The 18,982-nt window shown below is 39.7% G+C and overlaps 1 protein-coding gene across 4 annotated transcripts in view; it reads right to left on the minus strand.

Annotated features, from left to right (window-relative positions):
- Window positions 1-18,982, minus strand: part of LOC145509321 (uncharacterized) — a 403,057-nt gene that overhangs the window by 115,427 nt on the left and 268,648 nt on the right. The window contains exon 6 of one of the 4 annotated variants that reach the window (XR_014056008.1): window positions 6,498-9,639. The exons of the other annotated variants lie outside the window; for them this stretch is intronic. The gene's annotated coding sequence lies outside the window, so the exon portion shown is untranslated. Of the gene's footprint in view, window positions 1-6,497; window positions 9,640-18,982 lie in introns of those variants that run through there. 4 annotated transcript variants of the gene reach the window in all.

Raw genomic sequence — 18,982 nt, forward strand, 5'->3', positions numbered from 1 at the left:
CCTTCCTTCTGCAACACAGCCAACTCCTCTGAGGTATCAGATCTTTGTTTTCACTAATAACCTAATTTACTTTTAATCAAAGTATCACGATCAGATAAACTGAGAAGGTGTACTCTAAGAATTGCTTGAGCTGGAGATGTGGGTTGTTAAAGATATTCTGATTGCTGTACAATTCCATTGATTTCAAACCCTCGATGTCTCCTATCTCCCTTGAATCCTAAACATTTGAGCTCATCCTGAGTGTTTGAAAACCTCTGCCTTTATCAAGTTTCCAAATGACTTTAACTATAAGCCAGATGGACTTGTCATTACTTGTACAAATCTGTCTTTAGAACAGGGTAATGTTCACGAGAAACATGTTTTCACAGCTTACTAGGCCAGAATAGCATTATGAGTTCTCTTTTTTCAGAGTTTGAGAGTCATAACTAGAAGGTCATAACAATATTCCAGAAGCTTAACTTTGACATGTGTCATTTGTTAGGGTTATACAACACAAATTACACAGCAATGAAATGTGGTAAGGCTTCCATCAGAGACTTTAATGAATATAATAGAAAAAAATACTTCTCTGGATTATGATTTTATGTACATTTTATGTCTCCCTTAATAACTGAAACTATATTTGAGTGACAGACTTTTCTTAAGTCGCTGGGCTACTCTCTCCCTGGACACAGACCTAAGAGACGCCAGCTTCTCTATCTAAAGCTCTGGAAAAGTACAGATAAGAAGGAGGGAGGGTGGGGATGGGATCCAAATGTAAGCAGTAATTGCTTGAGATAAAAGAACAACTCTAGCCCGCCATACTCCTAACTGCTACCAGGTTGAGGTGACTGGTGAGGAGAGTTGGTAGAGGTATGGCTATGCCAGCATATGCTGAATATGATTTGTTTGTGGCACAGAAGACAAGTCTTCCTCCTCTCATTTTAAAACCTAAATAACAAATTATAATATTAATGCAGCAGAACTGCAGAATTCTGCTTCCCTGAAAGAGCACTGCTGAAAGGACAGCATTTCCCTTTATGCCCATCCCTACTGACCAGAGTCACAATATTCTCTTCCTCTCCCCAGCACCACTTCTCACGACAACCTCCATTTCACTGATTGCTTATTTGATGGAAAACTACAGGTCATCCTCAGAAGCACTTCTTGATTTTTCAAAACTGATTTATATGTCCCTCCTCTGCTTCTATAGCATTCTGTGCACATCCCTATCGGGACACATCACACCACACAATAAACTTTGGTTTTCTTTTCTGGCGCCTCCTCCTGACTATGTGCTACTTAAGGAGAACTGCATCTATTCAATTCTATGTCCCCAAGATCCAACATAGTGAACATTTGACTCTCCTGGTAGTCCAGTGTCTAATACTCCATGCTCCCAATGCAGGGGGCCCCGGTTTGATCCCTGGTCAGGAAACTAGATTCCACATGCCATAACTGAGAGTTTGCATGTTGCAACGAAGATGGAAGATCTTGTGTGCTGCAACTAAGGCTCAAAGCAGTCAAATAAATAATTTTTTTAAAAAAGAATGCTACAGTATTAATAAATAAGAAAATTGATGAATTTACAAAGAGAACACATGCACGTATAAGTAATAAATATAGGTATACTCAATTCTTGAAGTCTGTTTGTCCTGAATCTTCCCTGTCAAGCAGATAACACAATACCCTCCAGTCTCCTTGAGGTCTGTGACATTTCTCACATGTCTGCTTTGAGTATACTACTTGGAGTAATTCATTATCCTTTGCAACGAAAATGGGAAACCACGAAGAAGAGCTGTATCAGGCCTCACAGGCATTGGGCTTGCTACATCTGGGTACCCAAGATGCAAGTGGACTCTAACAAGACTAATGTCCACAGAGACCCAGGACTCATTGTCACTGAGTGAGGGAGTTTTTCATCAGGTTGAAAGAGGCAGTGTGCCTGGGAAATAATAAAATCTGACGAACCTACCCTTCGAAGTGAAAGATGGGAGCAGGACCTCAAGAGAACTTCTGGGCATCCATGCACAAAAAGTGAAAGCAAGGCTAAGGGCTCTGGAAACTAAGTAATTTTTTTAAATCTCTGCTGCTTGCCAAAGTATATGATTTTTGGTTATTTTATGTCTTACTGCTAACACCAGGAAGTCAATAATCAAAAGGAAAACTCCCTGGAAAGAAAGAAGCTCAGGAGATATCACGTCCTCAGTCAGGCCCCCTGCTCAACTGCCCGGCCTCATGAGATCCTTCCCTCAGTCAGCCTGACTCAGTCTCCAGGGATGGACCCGCCTGCTTTTAGCCTGTGTTATGGCTCCATATTGACTTCCTCATTCCCCATCCCACAGTTCTCAGAACAACATACTGGTCTGCAATCAGTGCCGCCATAAACATGTACTCTATCTTTTATCTCTTCCCATGGGGAAAAGAACCTACAGACCTATCATTTTACCTCCTAACTGAGGGCATACGTAATTTATCATCCAAGATGAAACACTTCTGAAAGTGAAAGGGAATGCTAGTCATAATTATACTGGGATAGTAGTAAATTCTACCTCTCCTAGGCAAATCCAGAAGAATGCTCACCCAACTTGTAACACCAAAACAAAAGTAAACACTGACAGAAGGAATGGAAGTGCAGTCAAGGAAAAAAACAGAGTATCAAATTTAAAGAGGGAGAAAAGCCCTCTTCTCATCCTCCTAAGACCTGTTCTTTCATAATATATAAGAAACCACCTTCCATGGGGGCCCCGTAGGCAGGGCAGTTTAAAGATAAAACAGCTACAGCAATATTGTTCACAGTAACTTTTTCTCCCCTTGAGGGTAGGGACCCTTCCCTAATGCAGTCCCAGCCCAGGAGACCCCTCACAGCCCTCTCTTCATAGGGGTGGGAGGTGGGGGGACAGAATATACTGGCCTCTCCTCTGCCAAGTTATCTCTACAAATGTCCTCAAGGCTTCTCAGCCAATGGCTCAGGATCTTCTACTTTGGCTTTTTGCTGGTGAACACAGAAACTTTTTGTTCATGTCTACAAATGGCAGGGCTGAAAGTAAAACTCGGGATTATGTAAAGCAAATAGTGGTGTATCCATTTGCTATTAAATATAAGCCCACAATTCAGTAACTAGTCAGAGCTGACCATGAAAAGTAACATTAAATCAGAACCAGAGAAGGGTCTTATGTATTGATTCTGAATCAGTAGATCACATTCTTTCAGTCTGAGTCATTTACTCTTTTTCAGGAGATAGTTTATACATCCCCACTTTCAAAAAGCGTTGAGGCAGCTGACACTAAAATATGAGCACGTGTTCATAAGATAAAAAATTGATACCAGAAAATACAGAAAACAAAGATTCAGAAAAAGTACAAAGAAGAAGAGCATAATGTCAACAACAAAAAATTTACTCTTCAGTTTCTAGTTAGTGAGGAGACTTGAAAAAGGAATGGTTGATCTGTTTGAATTAAACTGTTTTATCAGAAAATATATTTTGCCATGTGGGGCCACGCAAGATGGACGGGTCATGGTGGAGAGGTCTGACAGAATGTGATCCACTGGAGAAGGAAATGGAAAACCACTTCAGTATTCTTGCCTTGAGAACCCCATGAACAGTATGAAAAGGCAAAAAGATAGGACACTGAAAGATGAACTCCCCAGGTCAGTAGGTGCCCATATATGTTACTTGAGATCAGTGGAAAAATAACTCCAGAAAGAATGAAGGGATGGAGCCAAAGCAAAAACAACACCCAGTTGTAGATGGGACTGGTGATAGAAGCAAGGTTCGATGCTGTAAAGAGCAATATTGCATAGGAACCTGGAATGTTAAGTCCATGAATCAAGGCAAACTGGAAGTCGGCAAACAGGAGATGACAAGAGTGAATATCAACATTCTAGGAATCAGCGAACTAAGATGGACTGGAATGGGTGAATTTAACTCAGATGACCATTATATCTACTACTGTGGGCAGGAATCCCTTAGAAGAAATGGAGTAGCCATCATGGTCAACAAAAGAGTCTGAAATGCAGTACTTGGATGCAATCTCAAAAATGACAGAATGATCTCTGTTCGTTTCCAAGGCAAACCATTCAATATCACGGTAATCCAAGTCTACGCCCCGACCAGTAAAGCTGAAGAAGCTGAACAGTTCTATGAAGACCTACAAGACCTTCTAGAACTAACACCCAAAAAAGATGTCCTTTTCATTATAGGGGACTGGAATGTAAAAGTAGGAAGTCAGGAAACACCTGGCGTAACAGGCAAATTTGGCCTTAGAGTACAGAATGAAGCAGGGCAAAGGCTAATAGAGTTCTGCCAAGAGAACGCTCTCATCATAGCAAACACCCTCTTCCGACAACATAAGAGAAGACTCTACACATGGACATCACCAGATAGTCGACACCGAAATCAGATTGATTATATTCTTTGCAGCCAAAGATGGAGAAGCTCTATACAGTCAGCAAAAACAAAACCAGGAGCTGACTGTGGCTCAGATCATGAACTCCTTATTGCTAAATTCAGACTGAAATTGAAGAAAGTGGAGAAAACCACTAGACCATTCAGGTATGACCTAAGTCAAATCCCCTATGACTATACAGTGGAAGTGAGAAATAGATTTAAGGGACTAGATCTGATACACAGAGTGCCTGAGGAACTATGGATAGATATTCGTGACATTGTACAGGAGACAGGAATCAAGACCATCCCCAAGAAAAAGAAACGCAAAAAAAGCAAAATGGCTGTCTGAGGAGGCCTTACAAATAGCTGTGAAAAGAAGGGAAGCAAAAAGCAAAAGAGAAAAGGAAAGATATACCCATTCGAATGCAGAGTTCCAAAGAATAGCAAGGAGAGATAAGAAAGCCTTCCTCAACAATCAATGCAAAGAAATAGAGGAAAACAATAGAATGGGAAAGACTAGAGATATCTTCAAGAAAATTAGAGATACCAAGGGAACATTTTATGCAAAGATGGGCTCAAATAAGGGCAGAAATGGTAGAGACCTAACAGAAGCAGAAGATAATAAGAAGTGGCAAGAATACACAAAAGAACTGTACAAAAAAGATCTTCACGACCCAAATAATCACGATGGTGTGATCACTCACCTAGAGCCAGACATCCTGGAACGTGATGTCAAGTGGGCCTTAGGAAGCATCACTACAAACAAAGCTAGTGGAGGTGATGGAATTCCAGTTGAGCTATTTCAAATCCTGAAAGATGATGCTGTGAAAGTGCTGCACTCAATATGCCTACAAATATGGAAAACTCAGCAGTGGCCACAGGACTGCAAAAGGTCCGTTTTCATTCTAATCCCAAAGAAAGGCAATGCCAAAGAACGCTCAAACTACCGCACAATTGCACTCATCTCACATGCTAGTAAAGTAATGCTCAAAATTCTCCAAGCCAGGCTTCAGCAATATGTGAACCGTGAACTTCCAGATGTTCAAGCTGGTTTTAGAAGAGGCAGAGGAACCAGAGATCAAACTGCCAACATCCGCTGGATCATTGAAAAAGCAAGAGAGTGCCAGAAAAACATCTATTTCTGCTTTATCGACTATGCGAAAGCCTTTGACTGTGTGGATCACAATAAACTGTGGAAAATTCTGAAAGAGATGGGAATACCAGACCATCTGACCTGGCTCTTGAGAAATCTGTACGCAGGTCAGGAAGCAATAGTTAGAACTGGACATGGAACAACAGACTGATTCCAAATAGGAAAAGGAGTACATCAAGGCTGTATATTGTCACCCTACTTATTTAACTTATACGCAGATTTCATCATGAGCAATGCTGGGCTGGAAGAAGCACAATCTAGACTCAAGATTGCTGGGGGAAATATCAATAACCTCAGATATGCAGATGACACCACCCTTATGGCAGAAAGTGAAAAAGAACTAAAAAGCCTCTTGATGAAACTGAAAGAGGAGAGTGAAAAACTTGGCTTAAAGCTCAACATTCAGAAAACTAAGATCATGGCATCTGGTACCATCGATTCATGGGAAATAGATGGGGAAACAGTGGAAACAGTGTCAGACTTTATTTTTCTGGGCTCCAAAATCACTGCTGATGGTGACTGCAGCCATGAAATTAAAAGACACTTACTCCTTGGAAGGAAAGTTATGACCAACCTAGACAGCATATTAAAAAGCAGAGACTTTACTTTGCCAACAAAAGTCCGTCTAGTCAAGGCTATGGTTTTTCTAGTGGTCATGTATGGATGTGAGAGTTGGACTATAAAGAAAGCTGAGCACGAAAGAATTGATGCTTTTGATCTGTGGTGTTGGAGAAGACTCTTTAGGGTCCCTTGGACTGCAAGGAGGTCCAACCAGTCCATCCTAAAGGAGATCAGTCCTCGTGCTCATTGGAAGGACTGATATTGAAGCTGAAACTCCAATCCTTTGGCCACCTGATGCGAAGAGCTGACTCATTGGAAAAGACCCTGATGCTGGGAAAGATTGAGAGCAGGAGGAGAAGGGGATGACAGAGGATGAGATGGTTGGATGGCATCACCAACTCAATGGACATGGGTTTGGGTAGACTCCAGGAGTTGGTGATCGACAGGGAGGCCTGCTGTGCTGTGGTTCACGGAGTCGCAAAGAGTCAGACATGACTGAGCGACTGAACTGATAGGTAACTATGTCCATGATTGATTGCTGTTAAAGTTATATATCAAAGAAACACAAAATACTCCTCCTTTTCCTTACCTCATTCCCCAAGTACAAAATCGTCCTCTCGTCTAATCTGTCACTCCTCTTAATTTGAGTCACAGTATTGATAGCACAGGAAATATATGATTTTCCAGAACGCTCAGATAAGGCAATAGGAGATCCTATTTTGGAAAATGAAAGACCAGTGAGATTGAAGTCTGTCTCCTAGCCACTGCCTCAGGAGTAGGGTAATTACCAGGAACACTGAAATGAATCCTTTAGAGAGGTACTGTCTTGAGAGGCAGGAAATGAAAGGGCACGAGAAACATGAAACGTGTGCCTTTGAGCTGATATATTAGCAAATCTCTGACGGCGAAGGTTCATGGCTGCCAAGCTGGAGTGAGGAACAGGGAAGGAAGGACAGCCCTGATCACTGATTGACACGAGTTCCCAGAGCAGAGCAGTGGAATTATTTTAAGGCACCTCAAGTGGGATTTGATTGCACATCCTAATGAAGCACCAGTATAAATAATTCCCATTTCCTGGTGGCCAGAGTGGTTACAGAACTGACCAGTAATCTGTTGCCTCAGAAGTTTTAACATTTCTGAATTCAAAGCAGCATCTCCTGGTGAGTTGGAAGTCCTACATCTGATGAGTCCTATAATTAAAGACCCACATCACCTTGAAGCAGCCACTTCAGGTCTGCTGCATTTTGTGCTCAATTTACCTTTTCACTTGAGGTGAAAAATCTAATTATATGAACAACAAATAGCGTTATTTATTTTTGCCTCTTAGCAAAAGCCCCATGTTAAATGTCACCAATTATTTAGCTAATCATAACTGTATGCATGGCACTGCTAATCCCTTAAGAGCATCAAACTATCCTGGGTCAAGAAGCTCACTCTCCCTTAGTTGCTAATGAATTTCTTTTCTTGGATTCATCAGGTGTGACCCCAGAAGCACGTCAAGGAGCTACTTTAGCATAAAAATTGTCCCCTGGATAGACTACATACACTCTGTGGCAGGCAGAAGTAAGAAAGCTTCACATTAAACAGAACTGACTTCAAATCCAGTAGATTTACTCACTCACTAATTTAGTAACACACCATTTGAAAGTTGCTATTTAATGCCTAAAAAGTTTATTATTCAAGATGATTAAATCTTAAGAGATTTGCTGTAGAATACTACCCCCATAGTCACCAATGTTGTATACTATACTTAAAACTTGTTAAGGGGGTAAATCTCATGCCAAGTGGCCTCATCACAATCAAAAAAAAATATTCAGCAAATACTTATTGAGAGCCTACCATGTAGCCAGTGCTACCACTTACTAATTATGTAACATGAGAAAAATTACTTACTCTCACAAGCCTTATTTTCTCTAAGTGCAAGACAGACATCATAGTATTTTGATCACACGGCTGTTTTGTGAAGATCAAAAAAGACTGTAATAATTATAACTGATACAGTATGTTTAATGTATTTAGTATTGACTCTGTGGTAAACACTTATACCAAGCATTCCACACAAATGAACATAATATTTAGTTTATAGTAGCTATTCAACAACTTTCATTTATTTCTTCCTCTTTCTACGAGCACTCTGAAGAAATCACTTGCTGGAAATTAGCACTGTTTGTCTCGATTTTTCAGAAAATCTTACGCTGCTCTGCTTCTTTGACACGAAAATTCAATACACTATTAGCATGGGCGGTGAAAAGGCCATTGGGAAGATATAAATATGTTACAGTGCATGTATACCAGAGGAGTTGGATGACTTCAAAATGGTATTTCTAACTCCTTTTGCAGTCTGTTTATGAAATAAGCAGGTGATAGCAGTTTCCATTGTGAAGCTTGAAATCCATCAAATGAAAAAAATAAAAGGAGAAATGAGAAAAATATCTAACCCATCTTGCAGTTCATTTCCTTGCCATTTCTTATTTTTTTTACCAAGAATATCCTCAGGGTGAACATTTCCCAGCAGGCAATCCCTCTTTTCACACAATCAGCTTACTTTGGAGATTTTCCCCTCACGTTCCTCTTGTTTCCTCGTATTTTTCTGCGTGTCACACTGTGACAAAGAACAACTCAGAAACACTCAGGTGGAGTAGTTGGCATGGCAAACGACAGTCCAGGGGCCAAATCCAGCCTTTTCCTGCTTCTGAGCTAAGAATTGTTTTTACATTAACAAATGGTTAAAATAAATCAAAAGAATAATATTCAATAACAGAATACTACATACAAAAACCAAATTTCACTACCTGTAAATAACAGGTAGCATCACCAAGATAGGTCTTTCCTGATTTCCTCTCCACATCATAAGAATAAGTAACAACTACAACTGGACAATACACGGCTGAGAAAATCCTGGAACACAGGAGCGAGACTGAAGCACATCCCTTCCACTACAGAGACCAAGACAGACCACGTTAGAAAAGTAAAAGATCTGCCTACACATCATAAGAATAAGTAACAACTACAACTGGACAATACACGGCTGAGAAAATCCTGGAACACAGGAGCGAGACTGAAGCACATCCCTTCCACTACAGAGACCAAGACAGACCACGTTAGAAAAGTAAAAGATCTGCCTACACAATGACCACAGGCTTCCCAAGTGGTAAATGGTAAAGAATCTGCCTGCCAAATGCAGCAGACACAAGAAACACAGGTTCGATCCCTCGGGTGGGAAGATCCCCTGGAATAAGAAATGGCAACCCACTCCAGTATCCTTGCCTGGAGAATTCTGTGGACAGAGCAGCCTGGTGAGCTACAGTCCATAGGGTTTCAAAGAGTTGGACAAGACTGAGCGTGCACGGGTACACACACACACACACACACACACATGATGACCACGTACCCCTCCTCCAGGTAGACATAATACCACACCAAAAGGTCTTCCTTGAGAACACAATTCTTCATGAGGAAAAGAGAGCCAAGAGTGGACCTGCAGCTCCTCCAGTGTTGTGAGTCAGTTTGTGAGCTTCTCTATTCAGGCTGTGCCACCTGGGGGTCTCTGCAGAATCTGTAGGGTTTGACCAATGGGAATTTGATTGAGACAAGGAAGGGGGAAGGACTTTACAACAATCAGAACTTGGATCTTGGCAGACCGCTTTCCTACCTGCAGTGTGGAAATAGTAGTACCAACCAGCAGCTTGGCTCATGTGCAGAGCTAAGAGTTTAGTTTCCCGTCTGACCAGGTAACTCAGCAGGATTCCTGATTCAGGCCCTCAAAGGAAGAACCTTTCCAGTCCTGGAGCCTGATCTGTCCCCGCCCAGAAAGAGGAGTTGAGTCATAGTTTGGCTCACAGCTAAGTGTAGTCCCTGGCCCTAACTAACCAGAAAGGTTAGCCACAACACCTCGAAGCGACTTAACCAGCAATGTTCAAGCAGAGAATATAGTGGGCAGAACTGATCATCTAAAGAGTAAATCCAGGGGCACTACTCAGCCAGGGAACTTGGGGAGCAGCTTGGCTTGAGTCAAGATCACAAACAAGCCTTTCCAGGCTTGAAGACCTCCCCTGCTCCACCTAGGCAGGGGACCTAATTCATAATCCCACCTACTGCTGAGTGTAGTGTATGGCTCCTCCCAACTAGAAAGTCTAAATAGGAACATCCAGAAGGCTTCTGAAGTGGGCCTTCCATTCTTCCCAGGCAGAGAAGCTAACTCACAGCCTAAAGGAGACTCGCTTTATATTTAGAGACACACATAGGCTGAAAGTGAAGGGTGGAAAAAGATATTTCAAATAAATGGCAAAAAAAGGAGAGGTAACTCTACTTATACAGGACAAAACAGACTTTAAATATTGTAAAAAGAGACAAAGAAGTCTGCTATATAATGATAAAGGGGTCAATCCATCAAGAAGATATAACAACTGCAAACATTTATGCACCCAACATCAGAGCACATAAATATATAAAGCAAAAGCTAACAGAACTGAAAGGAGAAATAAACAGCAATACAAAAATGGCTGGGGACTTTATTACCCACATTTTAAATAATAAATAGATCACCTAAAGAATCAATAAGGAAACAGCAGACTTGAACAACATTATTAAACAATACTACAGAAACACAAAGGATTATGAGAGTCTACTAAGAACAGCTACACTCTATCAAAACTGGCCAACCAAGAAGAAATAGAAAAATTCTCAGAAACATACAACCTATCAAGAGTGAATCAGTAAGGACTAGAAGTACCATCAGGCCAATTACTAGTACGGAGACTGAATCAGTGGTCAAAACTCTCCCAATGGAACAGAGTTGAGGACCAGATAGCCTCACTGGTGAGTTTTACTAAACATTTAAGGAGAATTAATTCCAATCCTTTGCAAATGCTTTCAAAAAATCAAAGCGGGAACACTACAAGAAAAGAAAACTAAAGGCCAATGGCCCTGATGAATACTGATGAAAAAATTCTCAATAAAATACCAGCAAACTGAATTTAGCAACACATTAAAACTATCATTTGTCAGGATCAAGTGGGATTTATCCCTCAGATGCAAGGGTGGTTCAATACACACAAATCAATAAATGTGATACATCACATCAATAGAATGAAGGAAAAAAATCTTATGATCACCTCAATAGACACAGAAGAAGCTTTTGACAAAATTCAACATCCATTCATGATAAAAACAACAACAACAACCTCTTATCAGGTATAGAAGAAATGTACCTCAACAAAATAAAGGCTATATATGACATGCCCATAGCTAACCTCATACTCAATGATGAAAAGTTGAAGGCTTTTCCTCTAAGATCAGGAGCAAGGGGAGGGTGCTCATTCACTGCTCCTACTCAACATGGTACTAGAAGACCTAACCTGAGTAATCATGCAAGAAAAGAAATAAAAGACTTCACAATTGAAATTGTAAAATCGTCTTCATTTGCAGGTGACATGATTTTTATACATAGAAAATCCTACAGACTCCTCAGAAAACTGTTAGATCTAATTTAAAAATTCAATAGAGTTGTAGGATACATAATTAACATACAAAAATCAGTCGTATTTCTATACACTGACAAAAAAAATTTGAAAATCTGAAAAAAAATTTTTAATGATCCTATTTAAAATATCATCAAAAACAATAAAATACTTAGGAATAAATTTAACCAAGGAGGTTAAAGATCCTACACTGAAAGCTATGACATTAATGAAAGAAATTTTTTAAAAAGACACAAATAAATGAAAAGGTAGCTTGTGTTCACGAACTGGAAAAATTAATATTCTTAAAATGTCAAATATTACCCAAATGGCCATATTACCCAAAGCTATCTATAGATTCAATGCGATCCTTATGAAAATTTCAATATCATTTTTTATAGAAGTAGAAAAAAAGTCCTAAAATTCATTAGGAACCACAAAAGACCTCTAATAGACAAACAAAGCTGAGAATAAAAACAAAGTGGGAGGCATCAGGATTTCATGCTATGTTTTAAAACTATAGTAATCAAAGACAGCATAGTACTGGCATAAGAGATGTCAGTTCCATCCCTGGGTTGGAAAGATCCCCTGGAGGAGGGCATGGCAACCCACTCCAGTATTCTTGCCTGGAGAATCCCATAGACAGAGGAGCCTAGCAGGCTCCAATCCATGGGGTCACAAAGAGTCAGACACGACTAAGCAATTGAGCACACACATACACAGTCATTTTGCCAACATCAGCAGAGTTGAGTGGTTGCAACAAAAAATTATACAACCAAGCTTAAAAACATTTACTGTCTGACCCTAGATAACAAGTTGCCCACCCCTGAGTTAACAGTACAGGCTGAAAGACCATTGGATAGCAAGAGCAGACCAGTCAATCTTAAAGGAAATCAACCCTGAATATTCATTGGAAGGACTGATGCTAAAGCTGAAGCTCCAATACTTTGGCCACCTGATTCGAAGAGCTGACTCACTGGGAAAGACCCTGATGCTGGGCAATATTGAGAAGGGGGCGACAGAGGATTAGATGGTTGGATGTCATCACCGTTTCAATAAACATGAGTTTGAACAGATTCCGGGAGATGGTGAAGGACAGGGAAGACTGGTGTGCTGCAGTCCATGGGGTGGCAAAGAGTTGGACACAACTGAGTGGCTGAACAACAAAAATTAATTCATATATGAGGAAGACAAAACATGTATAGATTATCTCACTGAACAAAGGCAAAGGCCATGCTTTAAAAGCAACATTGCAGAAGGTCTGTGGAATGCAGCACTTTAACACACCTAATTGACTGAAATCTACCAAGGAGGAGAGTTTATCCATTAGCAGTAGATAAGAGTTGTTGAGTGAGGCAATTTTCATTACTTCAGGAGTTTCTAGGAAACTGCTGTTTCAGGAATGTAACGCATCAGTCTTGGAGTTAGGGCTGTTGGTGACCCATCGATGGGGGTTAAGTTGGGTCCACACCACTTCCTTTGAATTTCTGTCTCCCTTTAAGTCTACTTCAGATTCAAGAAGAACTGAGTTGACCATGGGAACCTTGACTCTCTTTTTGATTCTGTATCACCAACTGAATATCTGCATAGGATATTGGCTGCATAGTAACATATAATCAACTATGTGTCAGACAGAGGAGAACATCAAAAAGTGAGAGGGCAACCAAAAAGCCATTAGGAAAATTGAAACCCAGTTTGGGCATAGTTTTCTTTTCAGTCTGCATGCATGCTAAGTCACTTCAGTCATGTCCAACTCTTTGCAACCCTATGGGCTGTAGCCCACCAGGCTCCTCTGTTCATGGGATTCTCCAGGCAAGAATATTGGAGTGGGTTGCCATGTCCTCCTCCAAGCTATCTTCCCAACCCAGGGATTGAACTAGTGTCTCTTAAGTCTCTTGCATTGGCAGGCAGGTTCTTTACCACTAGCACCACCTGGGAAGCCCAAGACCTAACCAAGGGAGTAAGTTCCATGGTTAACAGCAGTTAACTTTAAATAATCAAGTCATCTTTCCTCTAAGTTCATAATGACTTTGTATTCCTCAAGTGTTTATCCAGGCACAACATGATATTTTAGACATTGTGCAAGCTTTGCTGTGATTGGCTAGTAAATAGTGCAGAGAAAATCTATTATGCAGGACTATTGTTGCTGGCTGGGGCTTCCCTGGTGGTTCAGATAGTAAAGAATCCACCTGCAATGCAGCAGACTGGGGTTCAATCCCTGGTTGGGAAGATGCCCTGGAGAAGGGAAGAGCTACCCACTCCAGTATTCTTGCCTGGAGAATTCCATGAACAAAGGAGCCTGGTGGGCTACAGTTCATGGGGTCACAGAGAGTCAGACATGACTGAGCGACTAACACACATTGTTGCTGGTTAGGTCTAAGTTAGACTACTGGGCTACTGTACCTGGTTAAGTATAAGCGAGGTTTCTAACACTTAAGCTGACTCATTTGCTATCTGGGTCTTAGTCTTAAACTGAGGATCAGACATTCTAGTTTGGAAACTTTGAAACAAAGTAACCCTAACCAAATAGCTAGTAATATTCAATGTTACAGATACACCCTGGTAAATATCAGGCTCTGATAAATTAGTACTAATTGAAGAGGAAGAGTGCCTTTGAATACATGAGAAGGTAAAATGGCCTTATCAAAAGTAGAGGTCATGTTTTGGTGTGGCAAGCACAGGAGGGCCATCTTAACAACAGATCAAGTTACACACACACGCCCTGAGAGTTGCATCTGGAAGGTATACAAATGTGCTGTTTATGATAAACAGTTGCTATCTATTGCCTTGCTGATTTGACTATGTTAAAGGACAAAAATTGGTGAATTAAACAGATCTTGTAATGATCTCTGAATAGCATCATGAGAAATAACTGGACCATTGCTCGCATAATTCCAAGTCCATTTTAACCACTTTCCTATGAATTTCTTGGAGGATCTGTAAGATATATTAATAATAGCAGTTAATTATTGTGGTTATATTTCTGTGTTGACTATAAAATGGAATGTGGATATATAGGCATATTGTTATAAGAACTTTACAAGAGAAGTCTGGGGCCAGATGTCCACCCAAGAGTTGAAAATTTTGCTGTCAACCACTGAAATTGTTTGGAAATGATATAGTTAGGGAACTTGAAGAATTTAAGTGAAAGAACTTGATGGAAAAAGGGACAGAAAAGTATGATAAATGGCACAGTCAAGAATATTCATTTTTTACTCTGAAATAAAACTAAGACAATTCTTCAATTAGTCTTGATACTAAACCTCCCCAGTGGTTTTGTTTTTTTTTTTAAACAAGCTGGATATCACTTACTATAATCTAACAATATTCATTAATTAGCAACTAAGTTTTTCTCTCATAGTTATAACTTCAACAAGAGTCTAGAGCTTTCTTTAAAAGCCAGGACATTGAAAAGCATAGAAGTTAAATTCCTTTGTAGTCTAGGAATTTTTGAGTTATCTTATCCTATGAATATGGAAGTGCTATTAATAAATACACTCCATAAGCTAATTGAAATAGGAATGTCTTTAAATATAAACCTTTATAATGTAATCTATTAATCCCCTCCCCCAAAAGTAAAGTATTTCCACCTATTTGCTCAGAAAACCATGAACACTCACAAAGTAAAGGAATCTTATCAACATCCTTGTTGCTGCTGCTGCTGCTGCTGCTAAGTTGCTTCAGTCGTGTCCAACTCTGTGCAACCCCACAGACGGCAGCCCACCAGGCTCCCCCGTCCCTGGGATTTTCCAGGCAAGAGTACTGGAGTGGGGTGCCATTGTCTTCTCTGAACATCCTTGTTAGGTAGGGAAATCTGGAGGTCAATATTCTCTATAGTAAAGTCATTTTACCTGGTACTGATTCTTGGGCAGCTATCTTAATCTGGGAACAAAATTTCCTAAATCCAAAATAAGGCGGTTATAGTTAGGGCCATTTCTCCCTACTTCATAGAAACTATCTTCTCTAACATTATTCCAACTGGACTGTGCATTAAGATAGAGTCTGGCCTCTAAGGGTTCTTCCCCCCACTTTTTTCTAACCACTCAAAGGTTTTCTCCACATCTGATTTAGCTCATTTGTGAATTTATTTAAAATCATTCTATTACATTCGAGAGAGATGAAAAGTTTATGCACTCAGAATGCTTCAGATTTTTCAGGTCTTAATGAAGGGCCATGAAACTCAGGAGAAACCAGAAGTAATACTTTCTATTCAACCAGCATTTTCTTTTCAGTACATTTTCATTCCTTATTTTAGTATAGTTTCATTGCTTATATATTTTATGTAGAGCAGTTTGTATCTGTTAATCCCATCTTCCTAATTTACCCCATATTTTTTATTTAAGCATTGTAAAACAAAAAAGGAAAACTCACTCGGAATTCAGAAATGTCTGTTTTTCAATCCAAATAGAAATTAGATTGATTCTAAATTCTTCTCATCTTTGTATACAGTTCTCTTTCAATGGCACATACAACTCAATAAGAGATTCCTGAAGTGCACAGAAATGACAGCTTGTTGTGACTAATTCTAAAGGTTCTGGGGGAGAGAGGAAAAGAGTGCATGCCTGTACACAACTGAGATAGAAACAGAGATCTGGCCATAGATACAAAAGGTGCTATAAAAATGAAGAGACCATTGAAAAAAATCTTTTTTTATGAAAAAAGGGGCTTTTTAAGCTTTTTGTTTGTTTACAGACACATACAGAGAAAATCAGTAACTTCAGTTGCACATTTGTATCAAAAGCAAACACACAGACTGTAGGTCAATTACTTTATTTTGCCCTTGGAAATTTTCATAGACTTTCCTTTGTAAACAATGGTTTCACGGTGGGACATCCTACCTAGACATTACAGCTACACCAGTGCCTCCAGGCGATGGACACCAAGAGTCCTAGAGAGCAGCAGTCCCCAACCTTTCAGGCACCAGGGACCACTTTCATGGAAGACAATTCTTCCACAGACTGGGGGTGGGGGTGGGGGTGGGGGCAGAGCGAATGGTTTGGGGATGATTCAAGCATATGACATTTATTGTGCACTTTATTTCTATTATTATTATATCAGCTCCACCTCAGATCCCTAGGTCGGGAAGATCTGCTGAAGAAGGGAATGGCAACCTACTTCAGTATCCTTGACTGGGAAATCCCATGGACAGAGGAGCCTGGCCGGCTGCAGTCCATGGGGTCACAAAGAGTCGGACACAACTTAGCAACTAAACGACAACGGAGAAAACCAGTAACTTCAGTTGCACATTTGTATCAAAAGCACATCAGTGGACATTGTAGATCCATTGCTTTATTTTGCCTTAGGAAATTTCATAGACTTTCATATGTAAACATCGGTTTCACAGCTGGAACATCCTATCTAGACGCTGCAGACAAAGAATTTACCAAAAATGGAAAAGCAAAGGAAATGACACAAGTGACTTAACCTCATGACTGGACTCACTAGTCGCTGGCCTGAGTAAATGCAGTCAGATTAATGGCAAAGAGACAGATGGCTTAGATGCCAAACGATACTAGAATCATGACAGACATGCAAGAATCCTAGCATCAAGAAACAGCCAGGTGACTCCTGACACTTAACAGATATCAGATTCCCTGTTGTTGGACCATGAAATTACAAAGACCAGATGAGCAGAGTAAAACAACACTTTCCCTCGTACTGCCACGAATAGAAGGAATGGAATGACCATGCAAAAATTATAACCAGGACAAAACCACACAGGGCCAGGAGCCAAACCCCATTCATGCACATTAAAACTTACCTGCTAAATAGGCAGATTTCCTCAAGATAAAGAGGATGAAAAACAGAGCGATCAGTGGTAAGCCATGAACCTAGCAGTACACAGAGTTAAATCCAACGGATAATGAGAGGCTGTTTAGTAATACCATTGCACTATAATCGCTAAATACATTTACAGAATTCATTTTATCTTACAGGCTCTAGAAAATGCTCTTTGACTAGAAAATTAGTCATTTGACTTAAAATTGAAAAATAATTTGCTAAGTATTTTACCATATACCAGGAAAATTTAAACTCCAATTAAAAAGTAGCGAGGGTTTAGTAAAATGGTTAGATAAAATATATTAAAAATTATTTCATTTATATTAATAAGAATTTCATTAAAAATTGTTATGAAGTACTGATATATGAAAATAAAAATATTAAAAGCTGAGCACACACATATCAAGTAACCACCTCAAACACAAAAATCTCAGTTGTGTCAAATACCTTTGTTTTGAGGTGCTGGATTAAAAGTTCTGCCAATTTCTTCCCTACACATACAAGTGTTGTTCAGTTTTTCTGCCATCACCATGTATTATTTAAAAGTATGATATATGTATGTATGCACTCAGTTGCTAAGTTGTGTCCAACTCTTTTGTGACCCTATGGACTGCAGCCTGCCAAGCCCCCTGTCCATGGGCTTTTCCAGGCAAGAATACTGGAATGGGTTGCCATTTCCTCCTCCAGGGGATCTTCCTGACCCAGGGATTGAACCCATGTCTCCTGCGTCTCCTGCATTGGCAGGCAGGTTCTTTACCACTGAGCCACCTTTTAAACAGTGCTCTCCAAATTGAGCTCCAATCATCTGGGAGGAGGTAGGAGGGACAATGTCAGGGAAGCAGTGATGACTGTACTGGTATAAAATGGTACAAGCTGATATATCAGGTAACTATAGAAAATATGAGAACTTTGATTTATATATAAGGACTTCTTGTCCTTATGTTAGAGAAATGCTTATCACTCATAGTAAGCCAACTATCCTGGAAGTTCTACCACAAGGAGGGAACTTGTGGGTGTCATCCTCAATCATTTGTTCACTTTTAATGGATTGTTTTACACTTCATTTCTGCCTCCATAAATGGATTTGAAGATTGTATCATATCAATTGATAGAAGCAATGCAATACTTCATAATGAGACAGTAAGTTCTACACAGATATTTACTGTGTAGTGGCAAAGTTTGTTTTTTTAAAGTAATAGACCTTAAAGATAAATTATACATTTTTCATTTTCCAAAATATTTTATAAAATAAAAAACAATTATCCTAAATTGGTCTTTTCTGTAATAAAAAGAGGTAGTCAGTGGTTTATGATCTATAGCTATTGAAAAAAAAAACACAAATAGAATTTATTTTCAAGTTAAACATGAAATTTTTAACATTTACATTTCCTGCTTTTAAAAGGAAACTTATAAAAGACATAGTATCTTTTGATTTGTTTTTAGGAACATCACTAATGTAGAACCGACATCAAAGAAGATGGGAATTTATGAGCCAAATTTCGACAAAAATCTGTGCATAGTTGGTTGAAGAAGAATGTCCCAGAATCTAACATAGCATTTTCAAGTACCTGCTTGGCACAAAGAAGCCTTTTAACAGATGTCTGTTAAATAAGTGACATGCAGGCACTGAGAGTCTGTATTTCTATATTTCCTATAATG

Source organism: Giraffa tippelskirchi, chromosome 1 (assembly GCF_054371585.1).
Source record: "Giraffa tippelskirchi isolate mGirTip1 chromosome 1, T2T-mGirTip1v1.2.pri, whole genome shotgun sequence".
Lineage (NCBI taxonomy): Eukaryota > Metazoa > Chordata > Mammalia > Artiodactyla > Giraffidae > Giraffa > Giraffa tippelskirchi.